Here is an 18,099-nt window from a genome sequence, read left to right as displayed (position 1 = left end):
GAATAGTTTTTTCTTGAATTCTTCTCTGTAGAAACTGAAAAAGCAAGAGTACACCCAAGGTTATATAATGTATACTGTAGGAATTAATACCATGTTAAAATTAAAGCTACATCGCAGCATGTTTTCATTGTTGTATTTTCAACAGTAACAGTAAGTGGGTTAGGGGACATTTGTCATCATGGTTACAATGATAATCACTTGGTTAAGGTTAGGCAACGACTATGGTAATGGTTTAATATTTTTGTCAACATAACCTTAAAATACATGCATGTTTTGAATCTTACTTAGCGATGGATATGCCTGTGTTTTTTGTATTGCAACTTGTTTTGTATTGTCTGTATTAAAAGGTAATACCTGAGTATTACCACAAGCAGTGGATCAGCATTCAAAACTCTGTTTAGACCATTCATCATTTGCCAGACGTGCCTATTTCCAAGCCACATATTTTGTTGAAGGTGCTGTACTCACACTGAACTACACTACACTAAACACTGAAATAAGTGGCGCTGGGTTTGTCTCCACGTGGCTCTCACACACCATTCCCTAACTCATTAAATACTGGCGCTTTGTCACGACCCTCAGCGTCTGAAACCGACACACAAGGCAATAAACATGCTCACTTGGCCGGACTGGGTATCAAATCCAAGAAGAGAGAAGCTCGGATTACAACACGCACAGAGGGAGTGTGCCGTTTAGGACGCCATTACTCCACTATATCTTTACATAGCAAATATGTATTTGGCTGCTATAGTAATGTTCTGAATGTCGAGTACAGCCCCTTATATAAAACCTGAAAGTGACCACTGTTAGCCACAGGTACAGCAGAAATGCAAAGGCCAGAGAGTGAGCTCCTTACACACCAAAGACCCGAGCAGTGCTACAGCACATTTATTAATTCTGAAAAGTGTATTTATGATGAAAACTGTTTGCCGCAAAATGTTGTCTCAGTGTGTTCATTGAGGCCAGTTAGCCTTGACATGCATTTGAAACACTAGAAGTGAGCGGAGCTGCAGGTTTGCTCTGGCAGCATCCCTGAGCAAAACAACTTAATAGTCTATTCACAAGGTGATGCGTGACCTTGTCTTCTATGTCCTCAGAAGTTTCAAATACAGCTGGAATCACCCCTAAAAGCCAAAGGGATTGCTTTTCCATTAAAAGTGGAGTGACACTGGTTATATGTTTTTCTCTCTCCTTTGTTACAACTCTTGCAAGGGCACAGTGTATTTCTAAAGTTATTCATGAATGTTACAAGTGGATAAAAAAAATCTCTTTTTGAGCACTTCCCACATACTCTATCTGTATGAGTCACTATGTTATTCCACACTGGAACTGCTTTTTGATTTCCATCCTGAAACATGGGTTCCATTTTGATTCATGGAGTGGTTTTAGAAAACCTCCCCGACTCTTCTTTACTTCACATTTCTGTTGTCATGATATTTTGTGATCCTGCACTCTTTCACACCTCCCTCTAGACTATACATATTGATTGTCCCTGTAATATCTCAAACTTTCATACACACACACTAGCTTTCTGTTTTAGGGTTTCTCATGCAGGTATTAGCTGCAGTAATATGCCTGTGTGCAGAAATGTCACAGTGTACTCGGCTCGGCTCATTATAATGTACAAAAATACCTGGGGAAAGAGATGCAGATGTTCTATAAGAAGCAGCAGCAGGCCCAGGTATAGGATTTGTACAGTAGCTGAAGTCTTCAAAGTCAAAAGAAAAAGAGACTGAGGAGCATACAGGTGTGTGTGTGTGTGTGTGTGTGTGTGTGTGTGTGTGTGTGTGTGTGTGTGTGTGTGTGTGTGTGTGTGTGTGTGTGTGTGTGTGTGTGTGTGTGTGTGTGTGTGCGTGCGCATGATATGAAATGAACACTGTAACCTTAAAACATATCTGGACATTGGGACTTTTATTTTCTTGGAATGCCTTCTGGATTTTAGGAGGAAAAAAAATCTTTAGATCAAATTCAGCAGGGTTACACTTCATCAATCTGTGTTGTGCTGTGTGTTTCAGAAGAGAAATTGTGATTAACTGTTGTAATTTACTTTCTGGTACATTCACTTTTTCACTCCTTTGTCTACTTCCTCAACCACTTCTTCCTCACTACAATTCCCACAGTTACTTTTGACGACCTCCAGGGAGCAGACTTGAACTTGTCGCATGAAGTTGTGGGTTGTACAAATACAGTAGGTAAAAGCAAAAAAGCGAGTCTGTAGTTTTCTTGTTGTGATAACGTGCGCTGTGTCATTAACACCGCATTGCATTCTGGGCCTCTGCATAGGGAGAAATTAGTTTCTCTGACTCTTCTACAAATGATTTCTCCTGATTGTTGGATTTAAAAGGTTTCTGCTAACATATTGCATTAAAACTGCACCACAGTTGCACCAACATGACATAATGTCATATACATTTGGCAAGTGATCCACAGTAATTATAAAGATACTTTATGTAACAATAACCAAAATATGTCTTAAGGCATTTTTCAGTGTCCTAAGCCCAGTTTTGATTTAACTGACCAACAAATGTTGAAGAGACTCTTCATCTTAAAGACATTAGAGGTTTTAGTATTAATTTATGTGAAATGAATTTGCAGGCACTGTATACACAGTTCAAAATAAATTGCTGTCAAATTTCAATGTATTTATTGTTATATATGCAACAATTACAAAGCAGTCATTAACAATGAAAAAAAAGATCTCAAAGAAAATCACACAGGTTAAAAAAGGGCAGAAGGAAGTTCCTCCTTAAAGTACCATGTAGACATCTTAGTTCCAAAAAGTGATCTAAAATTGAGTTTTTAACAGAGCAATGTTAAACTCCACACGTTATTTTTAGCAGCTCCTCCATCCAGTTTTATCCATCCTAATTACATTTCAGTCAATGACATTGAGAACTGCACCGTCAGCTTTGGTCTGCTAAGTCACTGTAGTGTAGAATAAAATGAATTAACCAATGAATACAAGTAAACAGCTGACACATGAATTTGTGGTAATTCAGGTAACCATGCAGTACATTTAACCAACTAATATTGCCACTAAATTCACATATATGGAATTTGAAATCTCAATAAAACATAGGAACAAAGAATGGATTAATCATTGAACTGTGCTGCATCACGTTTCAAAGCTATAACTGTCCTATATTTTCATTGTGTATTTCATTGTGACAACAGTGTCCTTTAAGACCACACCCAACAAGACTTGAGCTTTTATTTTGTCATTTTTCCAGTGTAAAGATCTGACATTACTTAGTTAGAAGTAGTGCACATACAGTATCAGTATAGCCGAATGAAGTTAATACTCAGGGATTGATTATTTACCAGATATTGAATGGATTGAATGAAACTTTAGTTTAAAGCTTTAATGCATAACTTTTTTTATATTAATGAACGTCCGTTACATTCAAGCCATTGCCAAATGAGTTGCTACAAAGCTAATTAAGACTATCAGCTCCACACAACTCTCTCTGTATTTCTCAGTATGGCTATGTTCAGAAAATGGTGTCGTCCGGCGACTTTCGAGCAGAAAATTGAGCGAAGATAATTACCTCTTCTGAAGAGTCCATCATGTTTTTTAATCCTCCGTGTCCTCCTTGGCTACAAGCAACTGCATGGAGGAGTGGGGGGTGGTGCGTGATTACGGAAGGCTTGTATCATGTGGACGCGCCGACAGTGTTGTTGTCATTACATAGAATTCCTCATGGGGGCGACAGAAACTAGGCACTATAGTTTTACGCTGTGTGACAACATATTTTGAAGTTCTTAGTAAATATAGAAAAAATATAAACTTACAATATAGTTTATCACTATATTTGAGGTTGTAAAGAGTGCCCCTTTCCTTAAGATGTGTGTAGAATCTTACTGCTCATATCACTATCTATAGCACCTGCTACAAACTTCAACTCAGACAAAGAGGACAATTCTCATATTATCATTTTATTACAACTAACATGATTTTCATGCCCTAGGCAAAATTGTGAAAGTGACTATGTCCTCTTTAATTGTACATGATGTGCACATTATTGTAGACCAACTGGTGTCATTTTAATGTGTGCTTTGACTGATATTAACAACTGAGAAGTAAAGAGACAGGAGCAGGTCAAACAGCATATCGAAGAGAGCAGGTATTGGAGGTTATTTTGTCAGTAACCTAATTGTAATAGATAATGAAAATGTTAAGTGTCACTAGAGGAGGAGCAGCTGAGTTTAGAATACCATGTTAACCATTGCTATCTGTGAACCTTGTTTAAATTACCCACTTAACTTAAGTGTGAACCCAGTCATGAGGGAACACAGCCCTACCATTAGTCTCATTTCAACAAATTACAGCTTTGGCTCTTTACATCAATGTGTTAATGTGAGTCTCGGTGCCGAGGCAGAGATTTGTTTAAAACGGGTTTGTAAAAAGACAGCAAACCACCAAGTGCCACAAGACATTGGCAACCAAACTGAAGTCATTAATAATACAGAATCTGTCAGGCTGAGGTGGACTGAAAATCTCCAGAATCTCCAGAACTGTTCAATAGCCGTTGCATGTCGGATCGCATACTGCAACCTCAAAGCAAGATTTTGCCGCCACATTCAATTCTACCTCCAAGTGCAATACACCAATTAAGGCGGTCCAATTAAAACCCAATTCCAGCTGAGACCAGCATGCCTTGTGCCTAATGGTTATGTTGTAATTAGCTCCAGTGAGAAATGCCTCAGGGATACACTTCTCTGGATTGTTACATGCACATACACACACGTGTTCCATCATTTATTCTGGGCATATGCTATTACACCTTCAAGGGTATTGATCTGGATAAAAACGTTTTCAGCAAACAGTAGCTTTCTTGCAATGTCATGGTGGAAAAGCTGTCATATTGTCAGAGCTGTAACACTGTAATTGGATTTATCATATACACCCACATCCTTTAAAGACATGAGAATCTGTATCTGTGTATGGACTACAGTACGCACACACAGAGACACACAAAACCACCTTCAGTCACTATTCTACTGGAGAAAGGAGATATAAATCAAAATAAAGCTAACCAAGCTTTGTATTTACACCATTCTCAATGGGTTGTGACTCTTAATGAGAACAGATGACTTTAATGTCTGCACTATATGTGTTCTGGCCACACTCAAGGCTGTTAGTCAGCAGCAGCCAAATAGAGGCGAAAATTACATTTTCACTTTTCACACATGTTACACTAAATGATGAGTATTGATTTGACGGTTTATGTAGCACAACCTGCATGGTGTCCATGATAATAAATTCCCTCAGGGCCATCACCACAATATTACTCTCATATTCGCCCGTGACCTCGTGCAGGGGTCAGGTTTGAACAAGCAGGGGTAATAATCGAGATAATTACAGCCAAATGCAGGTAAAAACAAACAAACATGCATTATGCTGCTTAGCTGTTTGACACGAGTGTGAGAATTCATTGTGCTGCAGCGTTCACCACATGATCAGTGTGATCCCCCTCCTTGTAATGCATAATGCAATTGCTTTTTATTGCTTTACATAGGCGAATAAAACACCCTGACAGTCAACACAACGTGACACGTGAAATGTCTGGAAAAGCTTAAGAGCTTAAGAACTAAGAAATAGTTTGTGGGAGCTCAGACAGAAAGAGGAAACTATTGTTTGAATTTGATTGATTATTGATTGACGTTCGAATTGAATCCTGGTTCTAACTTTGGCACTAGATGTTAAAAATCTTTGTAAATCTTTGTTATTGAATTGAATCCAGGGTTTTGCAGAATTGCCCAATATTAGCAACAGCGTTGCATCTCTATAGGCAACACGTCTCCAAAAAATAAAGATGCTTTAATAAACAATCCTACACACCACATCTTGAAGATCTGAACTTTTCAATAATCCTCCTTCCATTTTACCACTATGACTTCATACTGTATGTCTTTACACAAATCCACTTTCTATCACATAGTGATTCCTTAGCCACAGCCGTCTTTACTTTGTGTCCAAACAATAGCAAAAAGTTAACTTTGTTTATATTTGTTATTTGATGCACACAACATTATGTCAGGACCGGTGACCAGAACTCAGACGCAGACCAGAGGTAGTTGCAATAAAAGGTGATTTTATTGAACAGAAAAGGCAGAATGTGGTCCAGAAGGCAGGTGGTAGGATGAGTAAGAGAGAGGGAATGGGGTCCGGACTCCAGAAGTCTGGATCTAGCGGTGCAGGTAGGTTGGTCAGGTTTCCGGCACAGGGCGAGGTGGTTGGCTGAGGTGAGACAGAACAAAGACAGGTTAGCAAAAGGTAATTCTCAAAAGTGCAGGTTACTAGGTTGGCTGGCGTGTTACCATACTGGTTAATTCAACGATCCAGCAGAGACTGGAAGGTTGGCCTGGCTTATATGGGGAGTTGATAAATGATCAGGAACAGGAGTGCTGAGTGGTGTGATGAGCCTCAGGTATGACAGTGGAAGCTCCCATGACCACGCCCACCTGTGACTTCTAGAGCATGAGGGAGAGGCAAAACACACCAAGCACACCAAAAGGAAAAAACACAAAATGTACATTCACACACACACACTATAAAGGAAGGCCAGGGTCACGGTCAGCGGACCGTGACACATTAGAAGCAAACCTATAAGATTTAAACTACAAATCAGAATTTTACCATTTCAAGTGGTTGATTTTTGAGACTGCTTTCAAGCAATGAGTAACTGTCATAAAATCTTAGTGTTTTGTTATGAATAAGCTGTTAAAAGTAAGAAGTTAATTTGCCTCAAGTCTTAATGAGTTCTCTATTTACGTTGCTGTCACTTTAAGACTCTCAGCTGGTAACCGCTATGTCGCGTGAGCGGTAGTTAGGAAGTAAACGAATGCTACAAACAAACGGTTCAGTGATTTATGGTCGTAAGTGTAGCAAGCCAACTACAGTTACATTCGCCTACATTTATGCCTAGAGTAGCATCGTTGGTATGTATTCATTCACTGTTTTTTTAAATAATTACATAGGTTCATAGATCATTAGTTTGATGTCAGTGTTATTTTGTGTTAAGTTTATATTAGAAATGTCCGTGATCGCTGGCGTCGGTGCTGTGACTAACGTTGCATGGTTGCTAGGCAACTATAAGTCACAGGATGGGCTACATTAGTATGAATGAACGTAATATTGTTGACATGTCAAAAATGTCTTTGTACAGCATAATCACTTTTTTAATAGTTTAATAGTTATGAATTATATTGTGTAACGGTAGAAAGGAAATATTTGAATTGATGAAATTACATTCTGAACATAGGCTATATTGTAGCCTATGTTAAAAGCTAGCAAAGAATTGATTAGTCTGTTTTTGTATGTTACAGTTTCACACTTTCCTTGCAACGTCAATAAACCTGTGGACGTGGGAACGACTGTCTTCAGAGTCTTGATGTTAGGAGAGAGTTTAGCTGGCTGTCAGTCTATAGAGCAATACCGAAGACGGCACACTAAGTTTCCTGTAGTCTGTTCTTCTAGTGGGCAACACACTGTAGCAGGCTTGACAGCGCACCGAGACCTGCAAGTTCATATGGTGCCATTGTGGTTACTTGATGCATTGAGTTTGAGTACACCTCCAAACATGATTGTTATGAACACACTGCGGGAGGTTGTACATAGAAAATAAAAGGAGAGGTTTGTTGGTGGTTTTGGCTTACTGATAGTCCCTCTGGTTTCCCTTTTTATTTCTTAAAAAATGCTAATGCGTTTGTGTCTGAATTGTATAGAAGATCAAGAGATGGATGAGGAGCAGGAGAGTGAGGAATGTGTCCATATAGGCTCCTTTTCATTTTTTCAGGGCGATGGCGCAGGAGACACATAGCCGTCAGGCTTTGGAAGTTGAGCTTGGGAAAGGCTTGACAGCTGAGCCCTGGGCACCTGAGAGAAGTGTATCCTCTGCTACAGCGCCATGAGAGAGACAGAATAGTGTGAGTACAGATAGAAGGGTGAGAAGAGATGAAAAAAAGAGATGGAGAAGTGTCTTGAAAAAGAACGGTGATGTAAGTAGTGGAGGAACGGAGGGAGGTAAGGGGAGGAAAGAAGGGAGAGAGAGGGGACTGTGTTCTGAAGCCATCTGGCCCATTCACTGATCCAGAACGTTGACACTGGCAGCTGAAAAAGAGGAGAGGAAGAGAAGTAAAGGAGCAGAGGAGTCCTTCTGAAGTCCTTCTGAAGAGAGAAGTCTGTTTGTATTGCTTTAATCTTATTCAGAGTGTTATGCAGTCACACACACACACACACACACACACACACACACACACACACACACACACACACACACAAAGACATGCATAGTGCACTGTATATTGGCTTTTTCTAATCTTATCCAAAAGCTGTACAAGTACATCCAGGGATACAGTAGACTTTGCCAGTGACACCTCCGTCATCATAATGACAACAAGCTGATCTGTTTTCTCAGCATGCAGACTAACTAAGCACACAGGTGAAGATAACGCCTTTGGCTGAAGCGTAAACTCGTGTTTTGTGTGAGTTTGAATTGATTCAAAGAATGAGCAGCAGTGTGGTAAGGCTGAATTTGCAGAGATATCTTGGCCAGAGTCAATTAACACTTGCAGGGCACATGTAGCTATATTACAGAGCACAGCAGGTACATTTCCTGTTGAAAAAGGCGCTAGAGTGGTATCAAGAGAGCCTTTGTGAGAGAGAAAAAGCAGAACATTCTACTTTCACTTCATATCAATCAGAGCAATAACACAATTTATTATTTGTTTCCACCCAGTGACAAGTTGATATTCATGATTCACGATTTGTAATTCCATTATGGTAAAATAGGATTTATCCTCTGCTTGACATTTTGAAATGAGATAAGACTGGCAATTAGGTTTTTGTTCGGTAAGATAGCCCAAGTCGTCAGTCAGCGCATAGCCTGGATTCATTTGAGGGTTGTTCACACACAGGATCGGTAAAAGGTGGCCTATCTAGCCCAAACAGATGGCCTGTGTGCGCCTGCATGAATGAACACACACAAGCACATACACCCCCCCCCATGTAGTGTCCAAAACCAATCTAAGACTATATGCAGCCAATCATATGTGAACAGAGAGATGAGAAGAAAAATAGCCAAAATCAGTGTTAGTGGAGTAAATGTAATCTCTCCTACAATGTTTACATGGATTTAAGCGTAAGAATAAACTGAATGAACCAAACAGGATCTCACAAAATATTACGCTAAGATTAATAATGTAAGTATAACCAGTGAAAAATAATGACAATCATAAAGAGAGTGCTCAGCTGTGAGCAAAATCCTCGCTACAGTCGGCCTCTAATTGGAAATTCTGGCAAGGGTAATTGTTGAATTATTTCCTCATAGTGCAAAATGATGAGCGAATATATGGATTGCTGCTAATCTGATCGCACTTGGTTTTTTTTAAATCTTATTTCACCGCAGAGCTCAAATGCAAAACATGCCCTCTCACTCTCTTCCTTCTACCTGAATTTATCCAGTATGACCCAAGCAATTAATCCAGTTTCATCTAGATCACAATGATGCTAAATGTTATTGCTCCTATGATTTCAAATCTTGGATAATACCTTGATAAAAGCCATGAGAGCAATTAAAAATGCGTTGTATTGGTGACCGAAACTCGAAGAAAAATAAATGTAATGGGTTGTTTTAACAGCTTTTAATGCAAATTGATCTAACAGGTTTTACCATGAAAAACCATGACTGAAGGTCTTGTTAGTGTTTAGACAGTAAAAAATTCTGAAGAGTTGCAAAACATTTAATTGACTATTTTCATGCATCAATTGGTTGCAGTGTCCTTCAACTTCCCTAGAAATTGCATGACTAAAATTTCTTACAAGTGAAAAGCTCCTGTTCTCTGAGTTGCACTTGAGGCTGTTTATAAGGCCTCTGCATCAAACAATCATGATCAATGTCTAACTGAGAAAGCGCCTGTGATGTCTGTGTTCTCATTAACAGCCTGTGGCTAAGTAACAACTCATGGGACCCCGAGAAAAATGTCTTTTTTTCTGTAAAAACACTTGTGCCTAAAAGAGAATCTACTAAATATATGGATGAGATGCGAGGAGTCAACACTAATTAAGGTTTTACAGTTAGTTTAGTGGTGAGTCAACTTCAAATAAGGAAAAAATAATAATTCACATTCAGTTGTTAACAATGCTTGATGAAAAACGTTCTATTTTGAAGCCACATCTGTTACTACGACTACATAACTAGACCTACACTGCTCAGATGACCTTTCAGTTCTGATGTGATGCTGTACACTGTCACTATGCTCTGCCACTGTGCTCTGCTTTTCCTCTAATTTTTGTCTCTTCTGCTCATGTGGGATCAGTCTGTCTTTGCGCATGCAGGCTGGCAGCTCTCAGCTATGTTCACCACCCCTGAAGGAGAAGCAAGCCTGTCCCAAAGTCGCTGAGGCGGATTAGTCCGTCCTCTCTCTCTCTCTCTCTCTCTCTCTCTCTCTCTCTCTCTCTCTCTCTCCACGCCCTATTTTAACATTTTGGAGGGACTAGGGGTGTATGTATATATATATATATATATATATATATATATATATATATATATATATATATATATATACACATATAGGGTTGCCAAAAGTTTATACATTTGTTGAAGTGACCGAGGGCCTCTGTGTTTTTCATAACACATACGGAATCTAAAATATTTTTATTGATTTGGATTCTTGATATTTCCATATAAAATACTAATAAGACACAGTTGTTAGACACAGTGTATCTGAATGAAAGACTAATTGGCTGCGATTGCTGGCCTGACAATACTGCATGAGTCAACAAATACAGCCATCACATTAAAACAGCATTCTCAAGATGCAAAGGATTAAGGCATTGTGAGCTTGTAGATATACAATTAAAAAATAGCATTTCTAGCTCATCTAGCCCCTAATAGCTATTTATTATTATTTTTGCTATCATTAATATGTAATGAAAGCTATATTTTTAAGAGGGGAACCAAAGTTATGAAATCATAACCAAGACGATGTAACAATAAAATTATAAGTGCCTTCATCTACTGTATGTGTGAAAATGAGTCTAGCCAGTGAGATTGAAACTGGCTCCATATACTGTAAGAGCTTGAGTCTTTGTATTCCTCATGCATGAATTCCTCAGCAACTATGAGACTGACAGGGCAGCAGGTGAGAGGGCCCTGTCTGTGCTTGTGGAACCATGGTTATAATGTGCAAGGCTGCATCCTTATAGCCATAGGTTAGCAATAACCCACTCAAGCCTGGTTGACTGATTGACACACCTTATCCATCCTAACTGACATGTAGAAAGTGGTGTTGAACAGCTGTCTAACACAAGGTTAGTCTCGGTGCATCACATTATATAACCACGGAAAGGTGGGAAACGTGTGGGTCGTATTACACCCATAGCTGCTACCCAGTATAACTTGGCGTGGAGAATGACCTGAACACATGAAACACACTATCAAAGACATGTGAGACTCCCTGCTCATTATTGATGCTGAGCAAATGAGAAGTATAGTTTAAGTCACACAAGGCAGATCTCAGTCAACTTAAGACACACCTGCATCGGTCTCTTACCCCTTCACGTCTCTCCCTGGTAAAAAAAAAAAACACAGACCCAGAGAGATATAATCATGTCAGGTATCTTCAACATCCCTCTTATAACAGGTGATCAATAACAAAAGGCTTAAAGACGCAGTCAGAGTTTCTTTCCTGGATCTGTCTGCTAGTCAGAGCGGTAGGAAAGTCGCCAAAAGTGACCAACTGTAGCCTACTGGTCTGGCTGAAACAAAAAAAAGAGGGGGGGCCCCTTTCTGTTGAACCTTTAGAAGAGGGGGGGAGGGGGTTGACTCCCTTGCACCGTCGTCATGGGAGCCGATGTTGGACGAAAAAGCAGAACTGTGCTCAAGAAAACATGTCTTTTTGAAGCAGCTATCGTCATGAGAGGCATAGTCAGAGATGTTGCCATTTTAGGTAGAAATTTAGCTTTTTTGTGACAGGCTGCCACTGTCATCCCATTGTCCCAGAGGCAAGGGGCAGAGGGCTAGCCTATGGAGCAACTTAGTCCCAGAGAAGCAGGGGGACAATCACTTCCTTGCTGTCTCAGGAGACACGGGCAGACAGCCAGCAGCAGACCTAACACTCCTTACTACTTTTGGGTCGTGACTCACCGACAAGAAGGGTGGGACTTGGAAAGCTGAATAGATGACAAAGCCTCCTACTACCTAGCAGCATGTCTTCCATGCCATTATCCTTATGGGGTTGGAGACAGAGATGGGGACTCGAGTCTGAGACTCGGACTCGAGTCGCACTTAAGTCGCACAAACAGCTGACTTCAGACTTGACTCGGACTCGACCCAAAAGACTTCAGACTTGACTCGGACTCGAGCTTCGAGACTCGTCAACAACCTGTTTTCATGCAAGTATTGCTTTTTAAATCAAAATGTATTCATGTATTTCTATTTCCTTTTATTGGCGCATATAGAGGGAAACGTATGACGAGCTGTATGTCCCGTGCCCTTTGCCATAATGTGCAACGTAACGCATGCGCCTATGTGTGCGCACTCACATATCAAAAAATGCATTGCCGATAGCTACACCAAATCCTCCTGGAGTTGTGCCTTTTCTCATTAGTTTTGCTTTCAATAACTTCGTAAACAGTGGCAGTAATCTAACAGCTACATGCAAAGTGTGTGGCACCAAGATAAATGATGCCGGATCAACAACGTCGGACTTCATCAGGCATCTCAAAACTCACCTAAATAGGTCAGTCACTCACACACTAATGTGAAAAGAGACGTTACATTTAGCATATATTGTCACAGGTAACAAGCTAACCATCGCAAAGTGTTGTGCTAATGCTGTGAACAGGCAAATTGTATCTTATAGTTAGTGGTTGCTGAGGCTAAGAAATCCATGGCGCACAGGAGGCGGGACGCACGGATCCATCTCCTCAGGAACAAACGCTGTGTCGGGTGGGCAAACTCATGTGATGTGTAATTGATCCCATGGATGATTTGTAGGCTATTAAGTGAACGAGGTGTACCTGGTCCACCAAACACTGGGCCGTCTTGACTGTCTTAATTCTGCACATAATTCTGTCGCTGTAGTCCTATTTACTATTTCATTATTTCATCCATGTGTGGTGCAGCGGATCTGTGCGCACTGTCACCTGCCGTGGAGACGCTGGCCACACTAACCTCTCCTCCTCTGAGTCGGATCCCCCTCGCGCTGGACTCAGTTTCACTGAGCCTACTAACATTCAGAAAATAAATGGCATTACATCAGTGAGTTCATACTGCTTATTGTGCGTAATTTGGACTGACACTGAGATGCATGTTGTTCTGTAACTGGTGTGGCGCTGCCACTATCCTCTTGATTTCCACTTCGACATTAGACGATTTGTTTGAGTGAAAGAGACGTTACATTTAGCATATATAATCACAGGTAACAAGCTAACCATCGCAAAGTGTTGTGCTAATGCTGGGAACAGGCAAATTGTATCTTTATAGTTGTATCCATATGATGTGACAGACTTAGGTTAATATTTCACCAGGTCCGAGGGCTACAGGGATGTGTTAAGTAGACCCCATAAAGTTATCCTACAACTGATTTTGATACTGTTCTGTCTGGATGGTAGCTACAGGACATGTTTTGAATTCATAAGATTTAACAATACAGTGTTAGGGACAAATCAGATGGCCAGAGACTTGAGACTTGACTTGGACTTGCACCTCAAAGACTTGAGACTTGACTTGGACTCGAGCTCAAAGACTTGAGACTTGACTTGGACTTGCAACAAATGACTTGTGAACATCTCTGGTTGGAGAGATAGGTTGAGTGGGTTTCAATGCCAATGACTGTGGCCATCAAGCCGATGTGACAGAGTAGTCATCATTGCCGAAAAAAAAACTGAATGAAGATGTTTGATTAATTAGTGAACACAATTTAAATGTCAAAGTCTTTGAAATAAAACTGCACACCAAATGAGAGATATGGAGAAATAAATATATTTGCCAGAAAATGTTTATTCCCACCTTTGGCTAGTCTGAGAATCAATTCCTAGTAACTAGAAAATAACTAATTTTGCTACAATTAGTTAAAAGCTTTAACACAGTTTTCATGTAGGGTCACATTAATAACAAGACACAGACAGATTGTGAGTCATTATCCACTTTGTATTTTAATTCAAAGTTACCTTAGCATTCTACATCCAAGTAGAACTTGGAACGGATAACTTTTAAGTCTCAATCATTTCTATGAAGTGTCTGTTGTTGACTTATATTTTGTGCCAAAGATCTCTGTGGCTGTTTTAAGTGTCAAATAAAGTGCAAGCAAGTCTGAATCTTAAGCAAGACAGTGTTGACTGTGAGACTTCTCAAACTTATAATCAAAGGCCAAATGAAAGTTTCAAGATAACATAGGTAGAGGTCTGCTTCAGCTTAGCACTCTGCTGAAATTGCTGAAAGGTTCAGTTGAATTGAGGTCTTGTTGCATGCCTCTTTTCTTTTGACAGGATAAAGATTGCTTTTTGGTCAAATATTCTTCAGTCATTTCAACTTCCAACTTCTCTTTTTCCTGCCAATGCAAACAACTGTAATTAAAAGAATCAATCATAGCATACATGCTCACATGTTAAAAATGATTATGTTATTCCCTGCACAAAAAGAGACAAATGACTGTACCAAACACACACACACACACACACACACACACACACACACACACACAGTAGTTGTAGTAGTTGGATAAATATTACACTGCTCTATACATCCATTAGCCTAGTATTATGCCTGTGAGGCTGGCCTCGAGTTAGTGACCAGAATACAAATGTGGGCAGGTAGGGCTTGATATTTTGACCTCAGTTGTCATTATCTCAGCTCTGGTCAGTCGGACATGGTGTGTCATCACCAGCAAGTGTATCCATAATTAATGACAGGGCCACTATGCAAGACCACACACAGCCAATCAGCTGTGTTTTTCAGACTGCCCATTTAATGAAGACACTAAGTCGAGTTGTCTGTGTACATGGCCTCCCAAAGTGGTAGTCAGTTATTCCTATGCATGTTCTCAATTTGATTTAATTCACAAGTCTCATTTGAGGAGATGAGTGGTGCCCTGAAACCCATCTCTCCTCTAACACAGCATTTGGCTCACCACCAATCACATAAATTGGTCAGCAAAAAGTTTCATTTTGTCCTTGTGAAGTTAATCAACTCATTGGAGCACCCATAACCCAAGAAGCAGCCCATTTATTGCCTCCGAAAGGAAGATTTTGCTTTCCCTGGCCTCCATGGCAAATAGGCGGAATCGCACATTAGTTTTCTCTCTGGGTGGACTGCCTGTTTTGTTGTGGGCTGGAGCCTAGAGTGATTGAATAGCTCCCCAAGGAGGAGGCAATTTTCACAATACAAGCATCTTACCACTGAGGAAACAGCAGTGCCAGGACGTTTGGGAGCAGAAGTGTTAGTGTCAGGGGGGTGACAGGTCAAGGGTGTAGGTTTAGTTTCAACATTAGGGAGGGCAAATTATGTTATTGAGGCGGGACTATTAGCAGAGATTAATTCAGTAATCGCTGGATATTGGTAGGGACAGGTCCCTTCTAAATGTTACTCCCTTGTGCAAAGCATTCTCATGAACAGGTCCGTATGATATCATACGAAAATGTATGCACACCAAAACGTATGATATCCTACGGAATTAGGAGACTGCCAACTGGTCACGTGACGCTGGGTGGTCACCTGCCGCCTGCTGGCTACGAGCTCTATGACGCCGAGAGGCAGTTGCTAGTTGTTTAAGCCACTACATAGCTTTGTGACGCCGGCTACAGACCTCCGTTGTATCAGTGGTAGTGTGTGGATCAGTTACACGAGAATAGGTGACTTTGAGCCAGGTACAAAGTACCGCGAGCTGCCGGTCGTTTGGGCCGACATTACGGTTAAATTTAGTCCACAAAATATACCCGTTTTGCGTCATCAATGTAGCGAATACAGCAAAAAAAAAGTTGAATGCTTTCGAATTACAGTGCTTAACTTTTCGTAGCTTTTTGAACGAAAGGTTCATGAGAACAGGCTGCCTTGTGACAGGTGCTGGGTGCTTGTGTGTGTTTAGTGATGGTGGTGGCGCTATCCAACTGGGGAAGCTTCAGCCCCTGACCTGAGATGCTCCCAAACGGGAAACAGGTTTACAGAGTGAGCCATTCTGGGCAATAAAACACGTCATGAGATGACGGACGGCGTGTGTTTAGAGTTTAGTAGCATGTGAATCAAAACATGATGACAGTTGTGGGGCAGTTTGCTTCTGTTGCCAGCACTGACAAAAAGTGTTCAAACCGCACCCACACAGTCCTGATAAAGTAGATTAGCTGAGTTTAAAGTCTTAAAAAAATGACTAAACTTATTTTTTTCCCATCATTAAAGGTGCAGTAGGTAAGACTTAAAAAACTAACTTTTTGTCATATTTATACCCTATGTTCGAGTAGAACTACATGAAGCAGGTCTTTTAAAAAGAAATCCGGCTCCTCTGGCACCACCTACAGCCTGTAGTGCGATTTGCAAAAATACACCGCTCCCTGTTCAGATGCACCAATCAGGGCCAGGGGGGGTGTCTAACTGCGTGTCAAGCACTGCTCATGCACACGCATTAATTCTCCCTTGTGGGGGGAGGGGCTTAGGAGACCGTTTTGGGCTTCAGCGGAAAGGAGGGAGGGACTGAGAAGTTGTCGATGTTCACATTTTTTGGCTAAATGGCACCTTTAACTTCAACAGTTGCTTATTAAGTCATGGATGTTTAATGTTATAGAGAAATGCTGAACATTTGAAACCTTGTTCCCAGGAGCTTTACTAATAGGTGCATGACAGAACGACAGCCAACTGGGTGTCCAGAGGAGCAAACCAGGAGCCTGGTAGTCTGGAACGAAGTGACTGTTAGAGCCATCCTCCAGTGGAGAGAACAGCAGCCAGGCCACGTTGGAGTCACTGAAGTGGACATTGGAAGTCTGCACCAACAGCAGCAATGCTGATGGAGTGCTGCAGCCAGTGACTGAGACTGTGGAGAGGTGAATGCACATTTCCATTTTTCTTGGTTTGCAATGATATTGTTTGCTCATTTTGTAGTGACCTCAATTAACAGTGTATAGCCAGAGTTCCTTAAACATGCTTTTCCAACTGTTTCCACTGGAGCTTACATTAGTATTACTTTAAATGTTGAGGATAGACTATTGACAATACTAATATTCAATGTTCCTTCTCTACCTCCCAGTTGAACAAACCTACCATCAATGACTAGCTCCATCCCAGCCAGTGTGTGCGGCTATACAAACAACACTTTCATGTAAAGAGTACGATATTTTAACTTTTGTTTGAAAAAAATCTGTATCCAATAAATCAGTTTTAAACATATTACATTTTAGTATGAATGCTGTTTGGGCCACACTGCTGCCTAGCTGTAAGTGTTTCTCTTCTTTTAGAGGCCCTGCTCTACGGTGGCCAAGACGGTTCAACAGAAATGCAAATGCTACTACGCAAATATAAAAGCTACAACACGAATGCAAAAGCTACAACATAAGTGCAAAGCTTTGGCATGGCAAGTTAAAACAGGGCAAAAAGAAATCCCAATTTGAAACTAGGCTGTTGATAAATTGCACACTACCTCTAATGTTTGCTGTGGTCTTAACCTATTACAGGGTAATCATTGCATTCCTGCATTGAAGTGAAAATTAACTAAAGTGAAAAGAAAAATGTTTTACCTCTTAACCCTGTCTACATCTCAGATACCTCTAGACTTCAGAATGTTGCACCGTATATATGACATATGCCTTTTATGTTATGTGAAGAATTAATTGTAAGAGATGTAAGCAATGTTACCTCTGGCTTCTTTAAAAAGGAATACAAACTGTGGGGGTTTCCTTTACCCTCTGCTCAGACACATGCTTCCTTGCACAGATCAACATGAGGCATTTAACCAAGTACACAAAATTAAGGTCTCGCAATAATGAACAGAGATCATAGGGTGTACTTTGATATATTATTAGACAAATCAAGTCTATGTGACTAATTAAAACAACAAAGTGCACAAAGATACTACTGTGTCATTATGAATGCACATTGCTGGAGCTCACCA

At 40.5% G+C, this 18,099-nt stretch overlaps 1 long non-coding RNA gene across 1 annotated transcript; it reads left to right on the top strand.

The window, feature by feature from the left end:
- Window positions 1–12,175: 12,175 nt before the first annotated feature.
- LOC144517675 (uncharacterized) lies at window positions 12,176–17,372 on the top strand. Its single transcript, XR_013501958.1, has 3 exons — window positions 12,176–12,744; window positions 16,813–17,035; window positions 17,239–17,372. It is a non-coding gene; the product is annotated as an uncharacterized LOC144517675 (long non-coding RNA).
- Window positions 17,373–18,099: the final 727 nt, after the last annotated feature.

Source organism: Sander vitreus, chromosome 5 (assembly GCF_031162955.1).
Source record: "Sander vitreus isolate 19-12246 chromosome 5, sanVit1, whole genome shotgun sequence".
NCBI classification, from domain to species: domain Eukaryota; kingdom Metazoa; phylum Chordata; class Actinopteri; order Perciformes; family Percidae; genus Sander; species Sander vitreus.
This window is presented reverse-complemented; position numbering and strand designations above follow the sequence as displayed.